Source organism: Eschrichtius robustus, chromosome 1 (genome assembly GCF_028021215.1).
Source record: "Eschrichtius robustus isolate mEscRob2 chromosome 1, mEscRob2.pri, whole genome shotgun sequence".
In the NCBI taxonomy this organism is placed as follows: domain Eukaryota; kingdom Metazoa; phylum Chordata; class Mammalia; order Artiodactyla; family Eschrichtiidae; genus Eschrichtius; species Eschrichtius robustus.
This window is the reverse complement of record NC_090824.1, coordinates 178533490-178556026: the sequence shown is the minus strand read 5'-3', so window position 1 is coordinate 178556026 and position 22537 is coordinate 178533490.

Here is a 22537-nt window from a genome sequence, read left to right as displayed (position 1 = left end):
CAAATTCTGAACACAACAAATATTTCTCCTTTCAGCTTCTGGCACTGACCTCAGCATACTCTGTTTATCCAACAAGACATTTCATTATGGACTCATGGACCTACTCCATAGATTCATTCAATATTAAAAATTGGATTACCCATTCATATTAAATGATGATTTTATTTTCAGTGGTATTTATAAAAACTATTTAAAAAGTGAGCAGTGGATTATAGTAGAAGGTGGTGAATAGTGGTTGGATCCTGAGTGTAACTATAAGGTATTGTTAAAAAAAATCAAGATGAACTCCAAGTTTGTTTGCCAATTGCCGGAAGTATTTAGTTGGAGTGAAGACAAAAATAGATGTTCAGAGAGTAGAATGCTTGAAATTGAGGTTACAAAAAAATTGCATATTTTCACAATTATAGGGTTTACATTAGACCTCAGCAGTGAGTGCCCTAGCTGGGATAGAGAATGATATTATATTGAGGGAAAGTAAGTTAAGGAGCTAAAGGACTTGGTTATTGGAAGGAAAATCTACGTTAAGAAAGTATCAAAAATTATGAAAGGTTATTTACAATAGCCGAGATATGGAAGCAGCCTAACTATCCATCAACAGGTGAATGGATAAAGATGTGGTATACACACACACACACATATACATACATACATACATATACACACAATGGAATATCACTCAGCCATAAAAAGAATGAAATTTTGCCTCTTGCAACATCATGGATTGACTTGGATGGCATTATGCTAAGTGAAATAAGTTAGAGAAGGACAAATACTGTATGATATCACTTATATGGAATCTAAAAAATACGACAAACTAGTGAATATAACAAAAAAGAAGCAGACTTACAGATACAGAGAACAAACTAGTGGTTACCACTGGGGAGAGGAAAGGGGCAAGATAAGGATAGGAGAGTGAGAACTACTAACTACTATGTATAAAATAAGCTACAAGGATATATTGTACAACACAGGGAATATGACCAATATTTTAGAATAACTATAAATGGAGTATAACCTTTAAAAATTGTGAATCACTATATTGCATGCCTGTAATTTATATAATATTGTACAGCAACTATACCTCAACAAAAAAAGAATTATGAAAGGAATAATTTTCAAGAGAGTGACAGTGCACTAAGAGCTAAGTTCTTTAAAGGAGAGGAAATTCCCTAAAGCCTGGAAGACCATTGCAACAAGGTGGCACAGTATGTAATATAATTAGATGACATAAAATTCAAAGCTGGATTTATTGGGAGGAGGAAGGCAGGATAAGAGGCAAAATGGAGGAAGGAGGACATCCAGTCCCCTCCAGGTCTGAGGTAAGAGGGGTGTTGCAAAAAGAAAATATTCATGGTGAGAAAGTACTCTAGACAAGCAAAGTACTTGAGAAAGTGAATGGATTTCAGAAAAGAGGATAGGACAGGTTGCATTTTGCTGGTCACTGGCCATGAGGTCCAGAAGGTGCAGTGGAAGAGTATCAGAAGCTTTGGAGGATGAGGTCTGCAGAAGGGTTGGACCTGCTCCCGGGGAGGCAAGGTGCTACCTGCCTGCTGTAACAAACCGAGATTTTCAACATAGGTTGAATATAGTTTTTGAATGTACAGTGATGAGAGACCTTCTGTAAGACTGTGGCTTCTTGGAGTGACTGCTGAGATTAGTTTGAATGGCCTCTTGGTGTATAGTTGTCTGAGGCTGTGTGTTTTTAGGGAAAAGGAGGGTGGGAGGTCTTGTCAGTTGCACACAAAGCTCTGGTTCTCCTGTTCGACTTCTGCGGGGGTTTACATATTGACAATAAGGCTCTCTTATTCCAAACACCGGTTCCCTATTGAATTCTAGCCATGGAATATTAGCCAGACCAACAAAATCATTTATTTATTTCACAAAAGTTGTTGTTGTTTGCTTTTTGTTTTGTTTTTCTGAGTGTTCTATGTGCTAAGGGCAGAGTGGTAAGCAAAATTTAAAAATTCTTGCTATTAATTATGGAACTTACATTTTAGCTGGGGTAGTAGTGGTGGTGATAGTGGAGATAAATTAATTAAACACTCAAATAAAAACAAAATATCAGATAATGATAGGCATAAAACTAAAGGAGGGTAATTAATAGACTGTTGGGGAGGTGCTGTTTTAGATGGGGCATCACAGAAGGCCTTTCTGGAGAGGTGACTTTTAACTGAAAATGGAATGAAGTGAGAGGGTGAGCTGTGTGAACTCTAGGACAAGAGCCTTGTAGCAGAAGAAACAGTGAGTGCAAAACACTATGGCAGCAATATGTTTGGTGTGTTTGAAAATGTGAGTATGCAGTGAATGAAACATGGCTAGTGTGGGTGACCATGGACAGAGTGATAGGCTATGAGTAGGAGAAGAGTCAGATTCTGTAGCTCAGAATTTCCCAATTTCAACACAATGGACATTTTGGGCTGTCCTGTGCATTGTAGGATGTTTAGCTACATCCCTGGCCCCTACACACTAGATGCCCTTAGCACCCCATCCTCAATTTGTGACAACCAGAGCTGTCTCCAGACGTGAAATACCCCTAGGAGGGAGGTGGGGGGATCAAAATTGCCCCCCCCCAAGTTGAGAACCACTGCTTTAGTGTGTTATAATCTGTGTCACAGAGTTTAAGGGGAAACCATTGATGGGTTTTGTACAGAGAAAGAAAAAAAAATCTCATTTAAATTTTTAAAAGATAACTCCAATAGCTGTGTGGGAAATTAATCATAGGGGGTAAACAGTGGAAACAAGTATGACATTTAAGAGAGTGTTTTACTTGCTTTTTGCTTTGGTAATCCAGGTGGACGAAATGGCATGTGGATGAGGATGGTGCCGGGTGGCATTGAGGTGATGGCAGCGGTGCAACAGTGAGAAACGGTTGAGGTGAGCAGGTCTTTTGAAGTTCCGGCCAGCAAGGCTTCTAACGTCTTTGCCTGTGAGTATGACGGAAAGCATGACTCCAAGGTTTTTTACCAAAACAGCTGAGTATCATTTTCTAAGGTGTGAATGACTGGGGAGGGTCAAGATTGGGGTAGGGATGGAGGAATCAAGAGAATCTGTTTAAGATGCCAGTGAGAAACCTAAGAAGATAACTGCATATACATTTCAGGGGAACAATGGAGCTGGAGATATGAAATCTTAGTATATCATTTCAGATCAAATCTGTATTTGTTTTCTAGGGCAGCCATGATGCAGGACAGTTGACCCTTGAGCAACACAGGTTTGAACTACATGAGTCTACTTATACACAAATTTTTTTCGATAAATAAAATACCCATATTTTCATTTAAATTAAGTGTAGGGAAAAGTTTGTGTTCACTTAAGAGATCACAGTATGATATGTGAAATCAAAACAACTAGGGTTTGAGTCCTGATTCTATTCAAACTGTTTTAGCTTCCACCCCTTGGGTGAGTCATTTATCAATTCCTATATTTTTGAGGCAGAGATAGCAGCATGTGAATTTTCTACTGAGAGGGTTGGCACCCCTAACACCTGTGTTGTTCAAGGGTCAACTGTATTACAGCTGAGTGGCTTAAACAACAGAAATATATTGTCTCCTAGTTTTGGAAAACAGAAGTCCAAAATCAAAGTTTGGACAGGATTGGTTCCTTCTGAGCGTTGTGGAAAAGAATCTGTTTCATGCCTCCCCTTAGCTTCTGGTGGTTTGCTGGCAATCTTTGGTCTCCCTTGACTTATAGAAACAACCCCCGAATCTTTGCTTTCACCTTCACCTGGTTTTCTCCCTGTGTTCATGTTTGTACCTAAATTTTCTCTTTTTATAAGGACACCAGTATTTGGATTAAGGGCTCAGCCTACTTCAGTATGATCCCTTTGTAACTTAAGTATACCTGTAATGACCCTACAAAGTTAAAGCAACACATTTAAAAACAATATGTATCTCCATAACATTAGCAACTCATTTGGGGGGGGGTGCAAAAATTATTTCCAGATAAAGTCACATTCTGGCCTCCAGAATTGTAAAACAAGATTTTTCTGTGGTCTAAGCCAGCCAGTATATGGCAGCCCTAGGAAACAAACATAAATTTGACCTGAAATGATATATTTCAAAATATAAACTTGAGAGGGATAAAATTCAACCCATAAAAATATACAACATTAACGTGGATTACATTTGAGTCAATGGAACTTGATAAGTTACCTGGATAATGATATAAAATATGGCAGAGGTGGGTTTTAGAATGAAGCCATCGGGTAGACCACGATGTGTAGCGCAGGTATGGAAAAAACAGAAATAGATGGACAAACCATCTAGTTCATGAAGTTCATGTGAAAGAAACCACCACAAAATTAGAAGAAAGATAAGAATTTTGTCCAGAAACCAACTGAATAAAGTGTTTCAGGTACAAGGGAGTGATCAATTTTAAGAAATACCATACGAATAAGATGGGGATTGAGAATTGCCTATTGGATTTACCAGGAGTGAAGGCTTTGGTGAGATAGATAAAAGTGTTTGAGGTGAAAGTCTGGTTGAAAAGAGTTTAAGAGAGAAAATGAGATGAAATGTTGAAGAAAGTAAATATAGAAAAACTCTTTGGAGTTTTCTTTAAGAGAAGAGCACAGTTATAGGAATCAGTCAATTATCAGTTCTTCCTAAATAATATCTCTATGGATATACTAATTATGTCTCCAAATCAGATGATTTAATTTTTATTTTTTATTCCAGGTCATTAAATATTTTATATTCCTATATATTCACCCAAATTCCTATTTTGTCTGAAAGTCACATTTTAAGTTAGTAATGTATTATCTATTGTGATAATTTAGTATAATAAATTATAATGTGAAGAATAATTACTTTACATAATTTTAAGAAATAGCTTCAAATTATAGGTCTGAATTTTGTTATATCCTTAACAATTTCTAATTTATTCAACTAACCTATATTAAGCACCTCATATGAGCCAGCCATATTAAAATGTTTAAAGTTTTCTTCCTATACATAAAATTTTTAAAGTACATGAAAAAATATGCAATTTTAAGTAATCACCTAACCATATTATCAAATATTTTAAAATGATTTTTAGGACTTATATTTACATTTTAATTTGGGGATATGTGAGAGCCCCATAAAATTAGCAACTGTTTGGAGGGGGCAGAAAATTAGTCTCCATGTCCTACATTCATAGGCCCAAGCAAAAGCTGGCTTATGTCTGCAAATTATATTTTTATATAACATCTTAACATCTTACATTTATATTTATATATTAACATCTTATATTTCAACTTATTTCTAAAATCATTAGAATTAGACTAAGAGATCATTTTGCTTCTCTAGCTCACACCTGTCTCTTGAACATTAATGTAACTGAAAAAGTTATGCTCTGATATTTTCTTCTTTAATTGAAAAAAGATACACTTGGGGCATCTTGATGCCAAGTTAATAAATCCTGAGGAAAGGATTTAATATTGGAAACATGAATATAAACTTGGAATGGACTGAATTGGCTCTAGTCAAATGAACTGTGACATCTAATTCATAATGGCAGAAATTGCAGCTTAAATCCACGTTAATCAGAATGGAAGTAAATCACAAATCACTAATCATGACTTTCTCCTCATTCCCAAAAAGATTTTAAAAAAGAATGCAAAGAAACTCACAGTAGGACACACTTGTTTGACATATCTCACATGCTTTTATTTAGCAGTGAAGGGAAGAAAAGAAGAAAATTTAATCCCAAGTGAACTTCAAGCCCCTATTCTTACATAAGTGGCAGCTGACTTTTATGTCTGTGTGTGCGTGTATGGGAGTGTGAGTAATCAATGCTTTTAAAAAGACTCTATCGAAGAAAGTGGTCTCTAGCATAAATTAAGTACATTCTGAGGAAACTGCACAACCTCTGGGAAACTACTGTTTCCCACCTTTTTCTCCTGGTTCAATTTACTAATCCAGCATCATGCGATTGCTAAGTCTTCCAACAGAGAAGAGGAGGACTGCATCTCAAATACATAGGCATTTGTTTGAGACTCAGCTTAGCAGGCACCGACTAGAAGCCCTCTATCTGCAGCAATTAGTCATCACTCACAGTTATAAAAGACAAGCTTTAAAGTTGAGTTTACTGCCCTCCCTCAAGCAGGAAGGGAAAGATGCAGCAACTCTGAGCCCAATTCAAGATTCTTTCCTCAAGTCACTGCATTTCTCCCATGGCCTCATAAGGATGTTAGCGATTTCAAACTTTTCTGAATCAACTAAAGCAGAGTTATTATTAAGGTAGGAAGGTATAGTTCCAAAACAGTCCTAAAGTTCCATTATATAAAATGCTCCCAAAAGAGACCAAATGCTCCAAATTTATAGAGGTCAGATTAGTGATTGCTAGTTTGGGGTAGTGGGGGTAGGGATGGACTATACAGAGGTTCAAGGGAAATGTTTGTGCTCATTGAAAAGTTCTAAATGTGGGTATGGTAATGGTTTCTCAATTCTATACATTTACTAAGAAACATTGCATTGTAGCCTGGCAATGGTAGAAGTTTATGGTATGTAAAGTGTAACTCAATATGTAAAATATATATACATGTATTTGCATGGTTGCAGATTTCTTCAGTTTGTTAAAATTGTGTGTATTTAAATGCTTATCTTTCCAAATTGTTTAAAAATATTCCTTGTGTATTTGTTAAGATATTTTCTTTTTTTATTGAAGGATAGTTGGTTTACAATGTTGTGTTAATTTCTGCTGTACAGCAAAGTGATTCAGTTATACATATATATACATTCTTTTTTACATTCTTTTCTATTATGGTTTATTACAGGATATTGAACATAGTTCCCTGTGCTGTACAGTAGGACCTTGTTGTTTATTTTATGTAGAGTCATTTGTGTATGTTAATCCCAAACTCCTAATTTATCCCTCCCCCTCCCCCTTTTCCCTTTGGTAACTGTATGTTTGTTTTCTATGATAAAACATTTTCTTACTGGTGGGTACAAGTAACACTAATACATAAACCTAAATTGAAAAATTTTACCCAAAATCGTACTAACTTCCTTCATTCACAAAGTGTACATGCAGTTGTTGAATGGCCAAAGATCACTGAAAAATTTAGAGCATGATATAGCCAGCTATGGATTAAAACATAGGCATTTTATGCTGTCCTAAATGTTCTTCTTGTAAGCTTTTCCCACCTAATACTCTTTTACACCAATTTTAGGCAAAGTTAATTTCTAATTTCATTTCTACATTCCCATAGTCATGAGCATGTGGTTTTGCTACAGTACTTATTATTCTGCATTATAGTTGTTTATTTGCCTGTTTCTTCACTTGTCTGTAGGGTTCTTAGGCAGGGCTTATGCCTTATATTAATGTTTGTTTCCATAGTTTTTTGCACAGTATCAGACACAAAGTGGGTAAAGAATAAATGTTCATTTCATGTATGTTTTTACTAATAGTGGGTTTCTTTTCTCAGTAGTATCAAAGGAATTGCATTGTTATCTTTCTTTTTTGGCCACACAGCATGCGGGATCTTAGTTCCCCAACCAGGGATCGAACCCGTCCCCCTGCAGTGGAAGTGCAGGGTCTTAACCACTGGACTGCCAGGGAAATCCCTGCCCTGTTATCTTAATTGTTATCCCTTCTCCAGTTTTCTGTACTTGAGTGAATAGTAAAGCTCAGTGGAAGACATCTCTTGGGATGCTTATTTGGTTTCATACGAGATTGAAATAAATATTGAAATAAAGGTTAATCTAGTACTGTGCTGTCTAATATGAAACAACTAGCCACTCATGACTGTTTACATTTTAATTAATTGAAATTTTAAAAAGTCAGTTTCTCAGCCACACTAGCCACATTTCAAGTGGTCTGTAGTCATGTGTGGCTGGGGGGTACCATACTGGCGAGCACAGATATAGAATCTTTCCATCATCACAAAAAGTTCTGTTGGACAATTTGTCTAGATCACCATCTATATTGTGAGGCTGATCTGGATTTAAATTAATTGACTTGAAACCAGATGGGACTATCAACTCAAGACATGCTGGAATACACTTCATTGGCTCAGACCAACAGGGAAGTGTTCAAGGGATGGCAGAAATCATTTTCCATCATCTTTCATACTATCTGCTATCTCCATCATATGTTATCAAAAAAAAGTACAAAAAGTATGGGATTACTCTTAAATTATTAAACAAATTACAAATATTTATTAGAGAAGTTGATTCTTATCCCAAAAAAGTAAAGAAAAAATCAGATTAAATATTATTTATGTTTAGCTGCTTTTGAAAAAATATGTATTAAAATGTCACCCATACATATGTTGTGTAGATCAGGGGTCCCCAACCCTTGGGCTGCAGACTGGTACCCGCCTGTGGCCTGTTAGGAACCGGGCTTCACAGCAGGAGGTGAGCAGCGGGCAAGCAAGCAAAGCTTCATCTGCCGCTCCCCATCGCTCCCTATCACTTGCATTACCGCCTGAATCATCACTCTCCTCCCCCATCCGTGGAAAAATTGTCTTCCATGAAACCGGTCCCTGGTGCCAAAAAAGGTTGGGGACTGGTATAGATAGAATAAGCATGATGAACACATAATGAAAGGACATTTAAGAATTCATCTGTTCTTCTCCTGGATACATGTTTTGAAGACAAGAAAGAGAAAACTATGACAAAAGAAACACCTCAAGAGTCATTAAGGTTTTAAACCCTTGAGATTACTTTCACTGAAAAGACTTTTAAAAAAATTCAATAATTATATGGCCACTAAAGATCCTAGGCTTACAGTGGCAAACTGATTGCCTACAGAGGGAGCAAAGAATGTTGGCCAGAGTTATTACATATTTTTCTATACCCGAATAGAATCATCAGCTCATGACAATTCTCAGCTTCAGAGTACAAAGCATTAAGGGAGACCCATAGGTTTACTCTTTACACTCAAGGGGTATATTTGGAGCCCAGACCCTGAACTAACTGCTTGAAAGATTAAGATGTATATGGCATGTTTCAATTCTAAATTAGCTAGATTCGAAGTACCCTAAATCCTTTATATCTTATCTTTTTAATCACGTTGTAGATTTTATCAGGTCCATTTTATAGGTGAGTCAGACTAAGGAACAGAGAGGATTGGGTTGGGAAGGAACAGAAGGATTGGAATTTAGGTCTGGCCACTTCAAAAGCCAAGATCGCCGTCCCTCTGTCCCTCGAAGAGATTCAAGAAATGTGTAGACACTTCCGTGCAGGAATAAGCATGTTATTCAAAACAATTTGTGGTAGTTACCATGTCATTGTTAGAAACTAGAGACATACATTCACAGGGGGCTGATTGTGGACTGAGTTCTAGTAAACCATTTAGAACTGCCACCTGCCTTCTGCAGGTGTTTCACTGAGTCCACCAAAGACTTACAGCCAAACATGAGGGATGTGGTGAAGATGACCACATCCTTTGCACCCATCTCTAAATATTAATCTCACGTATGCTGATTGAGAGGAGCTTTGGGCCATACTTCTGTTTATTCATTCACTCATTTATGAAAATATAGTCAATGTATATTTTGTGCCAGACACTGTTAGTTACTAGGGAAACAATAGTCCAAAAAAAAAAGTCATCCCTCCCCTTAGACCAGCTCAGCCCCTAGCCAAGGCGAGCCCAGACATCCGACCAAAGAAAGCAGAAGGAAGTCTAAGTAGTGATCTGTACTGGGATTTGTTCCCTAGACAGGAAGATCAGCTTAGAATATTTGTTTTAACAAAAGACCTGCTTTGACTTTTGTATTAGATTGGCCTCTCTTACATGTCAGAGGAGACCAAAAAACCAACATCCTTACTAAACTATGTTAATCGAACCATACCCGTTAGATTTGATTCTCAGAAATGTCAGGAAATTAAACGCCAGAGTCCCTACAGCAGCTCTCCAATAAGACATGTTGCTTGTGAGAGAAGTCAAAGTACAATTAAGAACCATCTCTTTTCATTAACTTCTTTTATTCTACTCACCCCCATGCCTTTCACATTTTCCATATTCCTGTAAGCTTCTTTGAGAGTAGGCTTCTGGCAGTGTCTTAAACTGAGTTGGGAGAAACAGTATGGAAAAACGAAAAGGATAATATCATCGTGCCTCTGCAGGCCCATAAAGTTATTAAAGTTATGTAAATAAACATTTTTTTTCCTGAGCTTAAAAACGCATTTGGGAGATAGCCTCAACCACCAGAGGGCAGACAACAGAAGCAAGAAAAACTATAATCCTGCAGCCTGTGGACCAAAAACCACAGTTACAGAAAGATAGAGAAGATGAAAAGGCAGAGGGCTATGTACCAGATGAAGGAACAAGAAAAAACCCCAGAAAAACAACTAAATGAAGTGGAGATAGGCAACCTTCCAGAAAAAGAATTCAGAATAATGATAGTGAAGATGATCCAGGACCTCGGAATAAGAATGGAGGCAAAGATTGAGAAGATGCAAGAAATGATTAACAAAGACCTAGAAGAATTAAAGAACAAACAAACAGAGATGACCAATACAATAAAAACTACACTAGAAGGAATCAATAGCAGAATAACTGAGGCAGAAGAACGGATAAGTGACCTGGAAGACAGAATGGTGGAATTCACTGCTGCGGAACAGACTAAAGAAAAAAGAATGAAAAGAAATGAAGACAGCCTAAGAGACCTCTGGGACAACATTAAACGCAACAACATTCGCATTAAAGGGTCCCAGAAGGAGAAGAGAGAGAGAAAGGACCAGAGAAAATATTTGAAGAGATTATAGTCGAAAACTTCCCTAACATGGGAAAGGAAATAGCCACCCAAGTCCAGGAAGCGCAGAGAGTCCCATACAGAATAAACCCAAGGAGAAACACGCTGAGACACATAGTAATCAAAGTGGCAAAAATTAAAGACAAAGAAAAATTATTGAAAGCAGCAAGGGAAAAACGACAAATAACATACAAGGGAACTCCCATAAGGTTAACAGCTGATTTCTCAGCAGAAACTCTACAAGCCAGAAGGGAGTGGCATGATATACTTAAAGTGATGAAAGGGAAGAACCTACAACCAAGATTACTCTACCTGGCAAGGATCTCATTTAGATTTGATGGAGAAATCAAAAGCTTTCCAGACAAGCAAAAGCTAAGAGAATTCAGCACCACCAAACCAGCTCTACAACAAATGCTAAAGGAACTTCTCTAAGTGGGAAACACAAGAGAAGAAAAGGACCTACAAAAACAAACCCAAAACAATTAAGAAAATGGTCATAGGAACATACATATCGATAATTACCTTAAACGTGAATGGATTAAATGCCCCAACCAAAAGACATAGACTGGCTGAATGGATACAAAAACAAGACCCATATATATGCTGTCTACAAGAGACCCACTTTAGACCTAGGGACACATACAGACTGAAAGTGAGGGGATGGAAAAAGATATTCCATGCAAATGGAAATCAAAAGAAAGCTGGAGTAGCTATACTCATATCAGATAAAATACACTTTAAAATAAAGAATGTTACAAGAGACAAGGAAGGACACTACATAATGATCCAGGGATCAATCCAAGAAGAAGATATAACAATTATAAATATGTATGCACCCAACATAGGAGCACCTCAATACATAAGGCAACTGCTAACAGCTATAAAAGAGGAAATCGACAGTAACACAATAATAGTGGGGGACTTTAACACCTCACTTACACCAATGGACAGATCATCCAAAATGAAAATAAATAAGGAAACACAAGCTTTAAATGACACAATAGACCAGATAGATTTAATTGATATATATAGGACATTCCATCCAAAAACAGCAGATTACACGTTCTTCTCAAGTGCGCACGGAACATTCTCCAGGATAGATCACATCTTGGGTCACAAATCAAGCCTCAGTAAATTTAAGAAAATTGAAATCATATCAAGCATCTTTTCTGACCACAACGCTATGAGATTAGAAATGAATTACAGGGAAAAAAACGTAAAAAGGACAAACACATGGAGGCTAAACAATACGTTACTAAATAACCAAGAGATCACTGAAGAAATCAAAGAGGAAATAAAAAAATACCTAGAGACAAATGACAATGAAAACACGACGACCCAAAACCTATGGGATGCAGCAAAAGCGGTTCTAAGAGGGAAGTTTATAGCTATACAAGCCTACCTAAAGAAACAAGAAAAATCTCAAGTAAACAATCTAACCTTACACCTAAAGAAACTAGAGAAAGAAGAACAAACAAAACCCAAAGTTAGCAGAAGGAAAGAAATCATAAAGATCAGAGCAGAAATAAATGAAATAGAAACAAAGAAAACAATAGCAAAGATCAATAAAACTAAAAGTTGGTTCTTTGAGAAGATAAACAAAATTGATAAGCCATTAGCCAGACTCATCAAGAAAAAGAGGGAGAGGGCTCAAATCAATAAAATCAGAAATGAAAAAGGAGAAGTTACAACAGACACCGCAGAAATACAAAGCATCCTAAGAGACTACTACAAGCAACTCTATGCCAATAAAATGGACAACCTGGAAGAAATGGACAAATTCTTAGAAAGGTATAACCTTCCAAGACTGAATCAGGAAGAAACAGAAAATATGAACAGACCAATCACAAGCAATGAAATTGAAACTGTGATTAAAAATCTTCCAACAAACAAAAGTACAGGACCAGACGGCTTCACAGGTGAATTCTATCAAACATTTAGAGAAGAGCTAACACCCATCCTTCTCAAACTCTTCCAAAAAATTGCAGAGGAAGGAACACTCCCAAACTCGTTCTATGAGGCCACCATCACCCTGATACCAAACCCAGACAAAGACACTACAAAAAAAGAAAATTACAGACCAATATCACTAATGAATATAGATGCAAAAATCCTCAACAAAATACTAGCAAACAGAATCCAACAACACATTAAAAGGATCATACACCACGATCAAGTGGGATTTATCCCAGGGATGCAAGGATTCTTCAATATACGCAAATCAATCAATGTGATACACCATATTAACAAATTGAAGAATAAAAACCATATGATCATCTCAATAGATGCAGAAAAAGCTTTTGACAAAATTCAACACCCATTTCTGATAAAAACTCTCCAGAAAGTGGGCATAGAGGGAACCTACCTCAACATAATAAAGGCCATATATGACAAACCCACAGCAAACATCATTCTCAATGGTGAAAAACTGAAAGCATTTCCTCTAAGATCAGGAACGAGACAAGGATGTCCACTCTCACCACTATTATTCAACATAGTTCTGGAAGTCCTAGCCACGGCAATCAGAGAAGAAAAAGAAATAAAAGGAATACAAATTGGAAAAGAAGAAGTAAAACTGTCACTATTTGCGGATGACATGATACTATACATAGAGAATCCTAAAACTGCCACCAGAAAACTGCTAGAGCTAATTAATGAATATGGTAAAGTTGCAGGATACAAAATTAATGCACAGAAATCTCTTGCATTCCTATACACTAATGATGAAAAATCTGAAAGAGAAATTATGGAAACACTCCCATTTACCATTGCGACAAAAAGAATAAAATACCTAGGAATAAAACTACCTAGGGAGACAAAAGACCTGTATGCAGAAAACCATAAGACACTGATGAAAGAAATTAAAGATGATACCAACAGATGGAGAGATATACCATGTTCTTGGATTGGAAGAATCAACATTGTGAAAATGAGTATACTACCCAAAGCAATCTACAGATTCAATGCAATCCCTATCAAATTACCAATGGCATTTTTTACAGAGCTAGAACAAATCATCTTAAAATTTGTATGGAGAAACAAAAGACCCCGAATAGCCAAAGCAGTCTTGAGGCAAAAAAATGGAGCTGGAGGAATCAGACTCCCTGACTTCAGACTATACTACAAAGCTACAGTAATCAAGACAATATGGTACTGGCACAAAAACAGAAACATAGATCAATGGAACAAGATAGAAAGCCCAGAGATTAACCCACGCACCTATGGTCAACTAATCTATGACAAAGGAGGCAAAGATATACAATGGAGAAAAGACAGTCTCTTCAATAAGTGGTGCTGGGAAATCTGGACAGCTACATGTAAAAGAATGAAATTAGAATACTCCCTAACACCATACACAAAAATAAACTCAAAATGGATTAGAGAGCTAAATATAAGACTGGACACTATAAAACTCTTAGAGGAAAACATAGGAAGAACACTCTTTGACATAAATCACAGCAAGATCTTTTTTGATCCACCTCCTAGAGTAATGGAAATAAAAACAAAAATAAACAAGTGGGACCTAATGAAACTTCAAAGCTTTTGCACATCAAAGGAAACCATAAACAAGACGAAAAGACAGCCCTCAGAATGGGAGAAAATATTTGCAAATGAATCAACGGACAAAGGATTAATCTCCAAAATATATAAACAGGTCATTCAGCTCAATATCAAAGAAACAAACACCCCAATCCAAAAATGGGCAGAAGACCTAAATAGACATTTCTCCAAAGAAGACATACAGATGGCCACGAAGCACATGAAAAGATGCTCAACATCACTAATTATTAGAGAAATGCAAATCCAAACTACAATGAGGTATCACCTCACTCCTGTTAGAATGGGCATCATCAGAAAATCTACAAACAACAAATGCTGGAGAGGGTGTGGAGAAAAGGGAAACCTCTTGCACTGTTGGTGGGAATGTAAATTGATACAGCCACTATGGAGAACAATATGGAGGTTCCTTAAAAAACTAAAAATAGAATTACCATATGACCCAGCAATCCCACTACTGGGCATATACCCAGAGAAAACCGTAATTCAAAAAGACACATGCACCCGAATGTTCATTGCAGCACTATTTACAATAGCCAGGTCATGGAAGCAACCTAAAGGCCCATCGACAGACGAATGGATAAAGAATTGTGGTACATATATACAATGGAATATTACTCAGCCATAAAAAGGAACGAAATTGAGTCATTTGTTGAGACGTGGATGGATCTAGAGACTGTCATACAGAGTGAAGTAAGTCAGAAAGAGAAAAACAAATATCGTATATTAATGCATGTATGCGGAACCTAGAAAAATGGTACAGATGAGCCAGTTTGCAGGGCAGAAGTTGAGGCACGGATGTAGAGAATGGACATATGGACACCAAGGGGGGAAAACTGCGGTGAGGTGGGGATGGTGGTGTGCTGAATTGGGCGATTGGGATTGACATGTATACACTGATGTGTATAAAACTGATGCCTAATAAGAACCTGCAGTATAAAAAAACAAACAAAACAACTAATACTAAACTTTCATTGGGTTATTTGTATGGAAATATGTTAATATAAATGTTTCAGACATTACATGAAATTTCTAAAAATCTTATATTTGTATTTGTATGGAAATATGTATGGAAATATGTTAATATAAATGTTTCAAAAAAAAAAAAAACACATTTGGCCTGTGTCCTGTAAGGTTCCCCAACTCCTCCAAACCCTCCCCCACCCCCATCAACTACCTCTTCATTTTAAGCTTATCTGACAAGGACCGTGGGATATTGGCCTCAAAATTCCAGGTTGTAGGTTCTATTCTCTGAAAGCTTTCATAGATAAGAACCTTAAATGTTATCAAGGTAGTTCTGTGCCTTCAAGTGATATTGAACCCCACAATATTTCTGTAAGAGTAAGAATCAGGAGTCTCCCTCCCAATTTTACTTTTTTTAGGTTTATTGAGATATTATTTACATACAGTAAAATATACTTTCTTTAGTATATACCATTATATCAATTTTACAAATGTAAAATCATCACTCCAATCAAGATGGAGAAGAGTTCTGTTACCCCCCCAAATCCATTCATGGTCCTTTGTATGATTTATGATATACATCTTTAATTAATCACAGTTTGACTTTAAACATTGGGTTGGCCAAAAAGTTCATTTGGGTTTTTTCCGTAACGTCTAAATTATCTGGCTTATCCTTGTTTTTATATTGGATGTGATAGTCTTTACAACTTCCTACATCTTAGGTGAAAGCCGTTGGACTCTCTGTTGACACTGTATCGAAGTACTAAATTGCTAGAGCTAGAAAATTTGCCTAGAAACAAAACCATAAAAGTTAAGATCCACATAGCTTTGGGATTTTTTCAGAATCTGTTGAGGTGTCACTTAATATCTGTAGGAGATGTGTTAGCCTATCAATCAGTCATGAAGAATATGGAAAAGATGCAGGATTACACCAAGTTCATATATCATTAAATATTTAAATATTTTGATTGCCAAGGAAGTTCCAACAAGATGAAGTACAGTAATAGCCTGAATAGTTTGTGAATGTACGTGGCCAGACCAGGGACCTGGATTATGTGTTTCAGAATCCTCAAGAGTAACCTTTTTCGTGAGTTACGAAGTTCCTGCAGTAGAGTGCAACAGCAGCTTAATTTGCCCTACTAAGTTAAAGGAAGCCACCTCAGTCATAGTGCACATCAAAAATTCTGCTTATTAAGTAACCCCTATTAAGTGAGAAGAAATTGCCCTCCTAGAGATTTAAGATCCCTCGACCTCAGGAAGATTTATAATTCAGTATAGCAATATTTAGAACTAAATCCATGTTGTTAATGCATATTTAAATATAAAACTAAGTGCTTATTTGATATTTTATTTACTTGTATTATTTAAGACACTTCAGCTTGCTAGAGTTAAGGGGAGCCTTGTGATTCCAATTTAAAGTTGTTAGAAAATAATTGATCTGGATTTGTGAATTTAAGTAAAAATCTTATTAAGTTGAAATACATGGTTGAACATTTAATCACTGGTTCTCCATACTTTTAAGTTTAATTTCATAGAACTAAAAGAATGACTTAAGTACTTGGGTAGTTTTATCACTCAGACTATTGAAGTACTTTAAAACTAAAGTGAATATATTACATTTATAAATGAGATTTAATTGTTAATGGCATATAATTAATTAAGCTTCTAAATGGGAGCAAATTTAATCAATGGCCTCTTACAAGTGTTGGAATTTGCTAATGTGTAAGTATAATAGCAAGATTTGTAACCAGAAATAAAAACTTTAAAGAAGTTTTTGCATGTACAACTTAAATAAATTATATAGTAATTTTTAAATAAAATAAAACAGAATGATCTTTTCTGCACAGAAATAAATCTTGATAATAAGATACCAAAAATATTACATTCCCAGTTCTAGGAAGAAGGATACTATTAGTAACAATTAATTAACTATATCATGACTTTGGCAAAGCTGAATATGAGTGGATACAAGTTTTGTAATAATTGGTGATAAAAAGAAAATATTAAAGCAATACAAAATTGCTATTTTAAATGGTTGATATCATATTGTCTTATTTTCTGTCCCTAGTGAGTGAACAAATGTTAGCACCTAAATATTTCACTGTGTTCAGTGAATTTAGGTGAACTGATTTTAGGTGCAGATCGTTAGAAAAATATCCCTTCCATTCTTATTGATACCATCATTATTTGTTATAAAGCCTATTTTTCTTCCTACCAAAGGTAATGTAATGTTAAGTGTTTGTTCAAAACTTAGCATAGTATTGTGCAAAGTACATGGGCTTTAGAGAAGGACTTGAACTTTAATCTGTCTTTGACCTACCCTTGATCAGTTGTAGGGTCTTGGCAAGTTAGTTGACTTCTCTATACCTTAGTTTCTTCATTGCAAAATGTGATTATTACCCCTACTTCAGAAATGTGTTGGGATTAAATTAGATAGTATACAAAACATCTAGTTCAGCACATTGCAAAGTTGGTATTAACTAAATTGTTTCATTTGTTCCTATTAATTTTATCACATTTTATATTTTTATTTGTTCTTATACTTGACTTATACTTACTAGGTATGTACCCTGGTCAAATTCCTTAATATCTGGGTGTCTAAATTTCCTCAAAGACAAAATTGAGATTATAAGAATTGTGGTATAGATAAAATGAGTTACTACATACATATAAATGGTTTAGTATGATGACTGAATACTGTAAGTATACTAATATTATCTATTGTTATTATTATATTTCTTATAGAATTTTGTAGATTTTTAAAGCCTTCCTTATTCTTAAATACATTGCTTAACATATTGGTCTCCTTAGCATATTAGTCTCCAGGATAGATTCTGTAAGACATGATGTATTAGACATTATGAGCTCTCACAATAATCAAACCCCAAATTTATTAGGAGCTTCTAAAAATACAGGTTTAAATTTTGAAAATCAGCAGCAGGCTCTTTGCTACCACTCTTTTTTAAAAACTCAGGCTGATGGAAACTCTATTTGAAACGTTATAAGTTTCCCTAGCAAGGGAAAGAAAATCTATAAATCTAAAAAAATTGTCTTATTTCTGCATCTTAGAAGTCCTATTCCATCGGCCAAAGCAAATTATATGTCCACACCCAACTTCAAATGAGCAGGGTACTGTAAACCTACCATGGGCGTAGAATATTTATGAACAACCTTGATGACTACTACACATTTTCTCAAGTAGAGCAAATATATTTTATGCCATATTCTGAGTAAAAGATAAACTTATAAAATGTTGTACCATCAGAAAGACATCACGACACTAAGCACGTTAGATTTTGTATGTCATTAGAATCTACATAAAATATCAAAAGATGAAATTAAAAAAAGATTATTATCAGTAGTAGTTTAATTGCAGATATGAAAAAGGAAAGAATAATCACCCCGTGGTTTAATCCATGTAATGGTAACCAACCTAATGATTTGTAGCATATCCTTGCTGGTTATAAACATATATATATATATATATGTTTGTTCCTGTATGTGCATGTGTGCATGTGTATGTGTGGATGTGCATGTATGTGTATAATTTTACAATAAATGGGATCATAATGTGTACAATCTGTTTTTTTGTTCTACTTTAGTAATTAATATTGTGGAAAAGAATTTTTTTCTTGTCAATAGGTACACTTTTACAATATCATATATATATTCTATGTCTCACATATAATTATTAAATACTTTATTGTACAGAACTCTGTAATAAACATCTTGGTATCTAAATATTTTCACATAGTTATAATTATTTTATTATTTAAATTTAAAGACATAAAATTTCTAGATAAAAGGAAAATATATATTGAGCAAAAGGAAAATTTCTTATCACTCCCTAACCTTGACTCAGTTTCCTCTGTTCACTCCTGAGACTGACACTAGTAGGTTCTGAACTAAAGATAGAAATAGGATTGTTAAATTTTGACTTCACAATATTCCTGTTTTAAGACCAATTATCAAATTTCCTACTTTGTTACACCTAAACAAAGGGACTCAGGGAAGGGATTGTGAAAACAGAGGCAAGAATTGTTCTGAGATGTTAATGTAGACTGTAACCCAGTGAAGGAGAAAGAGTGACTCAGAGGTTAGTCCTTCCTTACCCTGCACCCAGGCCAGTGCTTAAGTCATGCACCATTCGGGCAAAAGGTAGCATCTGAGGAAAGGTTAAAATTGTGATCGTTGTTTATTCTGATAGACTAACTAACTGCCTGGCAACATAACTTGTTTGTTCTTTTACAATCTCATATCAAATGACTCAGTGAAGATATAAAGAATGCACGGTCCTGCAATCCCCACATGAAAGGGTAGCAGATCTTCACATTTCTGCAAAGTCATGTCATGCATAAAGAAGGATGCCTTCTGCTTTAATGACTGAGTGTAAATACTGCATCAAGAAACAATGCTTAAGAATTAAAATGAACTTAGGGGTGTGGTGTGATGGTGTCACAGAATCACAGCTTGGTAGAGCTGTCTGAAAATTTTTGGTCAATTTTTATACTGATGCTTAAAAGAAAACTTTGATAGTTATCTGGGAATGTAGAATAAATGAGGAAGTTGGGTTGGAAGGATGGGAGGGAATCCAGGCAATAATGGCATAAAAATGTCCAATTTTCTTTAAAACAATAACTATGAATAAATGTTCAAGTTTCACACAGATGATTGGATTTTTACTTAGCTCCCATGGCATAAATGAACTATGAGTCAAGTACATTCTTAATACTTATCACTGACTCTGTAGTCAAAACTGGCATTTTCTTTCCTCTCAAGTCTAAAAGTGTATATAATTTCTTATGCTTGGTTATACATCTCCAGTTTCCCAGAGTTTTCTCAAAGGATGGAAAATACGTGAGTTTAAAGGGATATATGAAATTTCAGAAGTTGTAGATGGTATAGGTGTGGGTGACAGTTTCTGCCAGAGCAAGTGGATTCATAGCATCAGGCTTGAAAATAAGCAGATTACATTTGACAGGAATGTGGAAATAAAATATATACATATTTATAAAATACATTCATCTGTAAAGGAAAATAATTTAGTATTTCAATATAGTACATGAATCTGAAAAGGGAGTTATCAGAAAAGATGAGGAATTAAAATATGTTTGAAGAAGCATCAAAGGCCTTATCCTGGATTTCACATACTTCTATTATAGAATTCTATATATATTATGTGAAGGGACTTGAGGATTCTTGACCTAGTAACTCGTTCAAGTACTTCAGTTCTGACATGTCAAGATAACTCTGAATACATAATTTACAAGTGGTATAAGAAGAATTTACAATGCTTTTCAGCTCCATGTTACAAAAAGGACGGGTACACATCTGGTTTAAGAAGGTTGACTGAGAGCTCACTGTGTTTGTTTTGCTTTGTCATTATAACCAACCCCACTTGCATGGCAGAGACAGTGTCTACATGAGGATATAGTTAAAAGATGGATAAGAAAGAAGAAACAGCTATCCTGAAAAATTTCTGGAAAACAGGCACATTAGATTGTAGCGATGAAAAATGCAAAGAGATAGACACCATAGAAATGAAACCACAACTCAGAACAGACACAGGAAAAGCTAGAGTTGAAGCAGGAGGCATTCTCCTAAGAGGTGGAACTGTGGAGAGGCTATGAATCTGGAGATCTCAGGTATAAAAAGCAAACATTAGGAAAGAGGAGTGTGCTGGAAATCAGTGTTATTAATCAGTATACTCTAAATGAATGGCAGGACAGTTCAACCTCATCAACCCTTTGTCTCCATCCCTCAGCATGTAACCAAAGTGTTTACCTCCAGATTAAAACTGAATTATGGTTACCAAAAAAAAATCAAATTATCCTTCTGGGAAGAGTTTGAAATTTTACTTGGTTTGGTGGCACTCCACAGTAAGGTCTTCCTTGAGTTTTACATTGGAGGGTTTTGTGTGTTTGGGGGCAGAGGGGAAAGGATTGACATGCCTTCATATTTGCTCTCTGTTAACACAAAATAAATTAGATTCCATAGTCTTCACGACTTCTAATTAAAGAGAGCTCAAAATCAACAAGATGAGCGATCTGGCAGGGAAAAAAGAGAACTTCAGAGAACTTAGGCAAATCATACAAAGAACATATTATAAGCAGTCTAACCCATCATTGTCAATTTGATTATGTACATCAACACCAAATCATCAAATGGAAGTAGTATGTATGCAGTCAGGTACTGAAAGGATAACTAAGTTTCATTAGCAAGTGGCTCAGATGCTCAGAGCCCCTTCTTGTGCTATGTTCCCTCCTCTCAGTCTGCACATTATACCCACCAGGGAATTTTCCATGATCAAGGGACTGAGGAAGAAATAACATGGGCCTGGTTTACAGATGATTCTGCATGTAATGCTGGCACTATCTGAAAGTAAATGGCCACATGTTAGCCTCAGTCTAGTGTGACCATGAAGGAGAGTGTGGAGGGAAAATCATCCTAATCAGTTGAATTTCCAAAAGCACATCTTGAAATTCATTTTGTTCATTTTATCTCTCTTTTTGAGAGTAGAAGAAAAGTTGAAACATTTCTGTGTATCTTCCACAATGCTCTAAGCATACTCATTTGGCATTTAAAATTATTTTTGTTCATTTATCAAAGGAAGGTATTTTAATAAAGATTCAATCCATGGATATGCTTGTGTTCCAATCCTAACAAATTTTATGATAGTAACTGTCCACCTTACTGAGCCAAATTTCACTCTTGAAGCTTCTGAAAGTAAAGAAAAATAATACCAGCTCTTCATAACCTGCATCTCCCTGTGTTTTATGGCCTTTTTCTGGGTGCCCATAGCTCTTTCTCTTGTAGGGTCACTGTGAGGCTAACTGCAAAAATGTGCTTTAGAATTCCGTGAACACCTTGGGCAAGGGCAAAGGAGATGGTCATTACTTCAAGGTATTACTGATATTAAAACTCATATATCTTGTGCCATGCTAGAGGATAGTACCTAAAAATACAGTTGATAGCATCATCTTAGCAGCAATTAAATCCTAAAAAGCACAACGTGAGCATTTTCATTTTAAACCCAATTGTTATTTGCCTTCGTCAGTCTCCCTCAATTCCACACATGAATGGCCTGCTCTGTTATTATACACCATAGGGATGTTCTGGTCCCAGAGTAGAGACCCTGTTGGTGTACTGTAGAGAAAAGATCAAGCATTAATGTATGACTGTGGATCAGCTTTGTAGGAATATTGAATTCCATAAATGGAAGAACATTTTGAAAAAAGCAGTGCAAGAAATTACCAGTGGCTGAAGGCAACAACCAATTACAAAGAAACTGGTAGTTTTCCTATACCACAGGTTGTTTTTCTTTATGCATTTTGT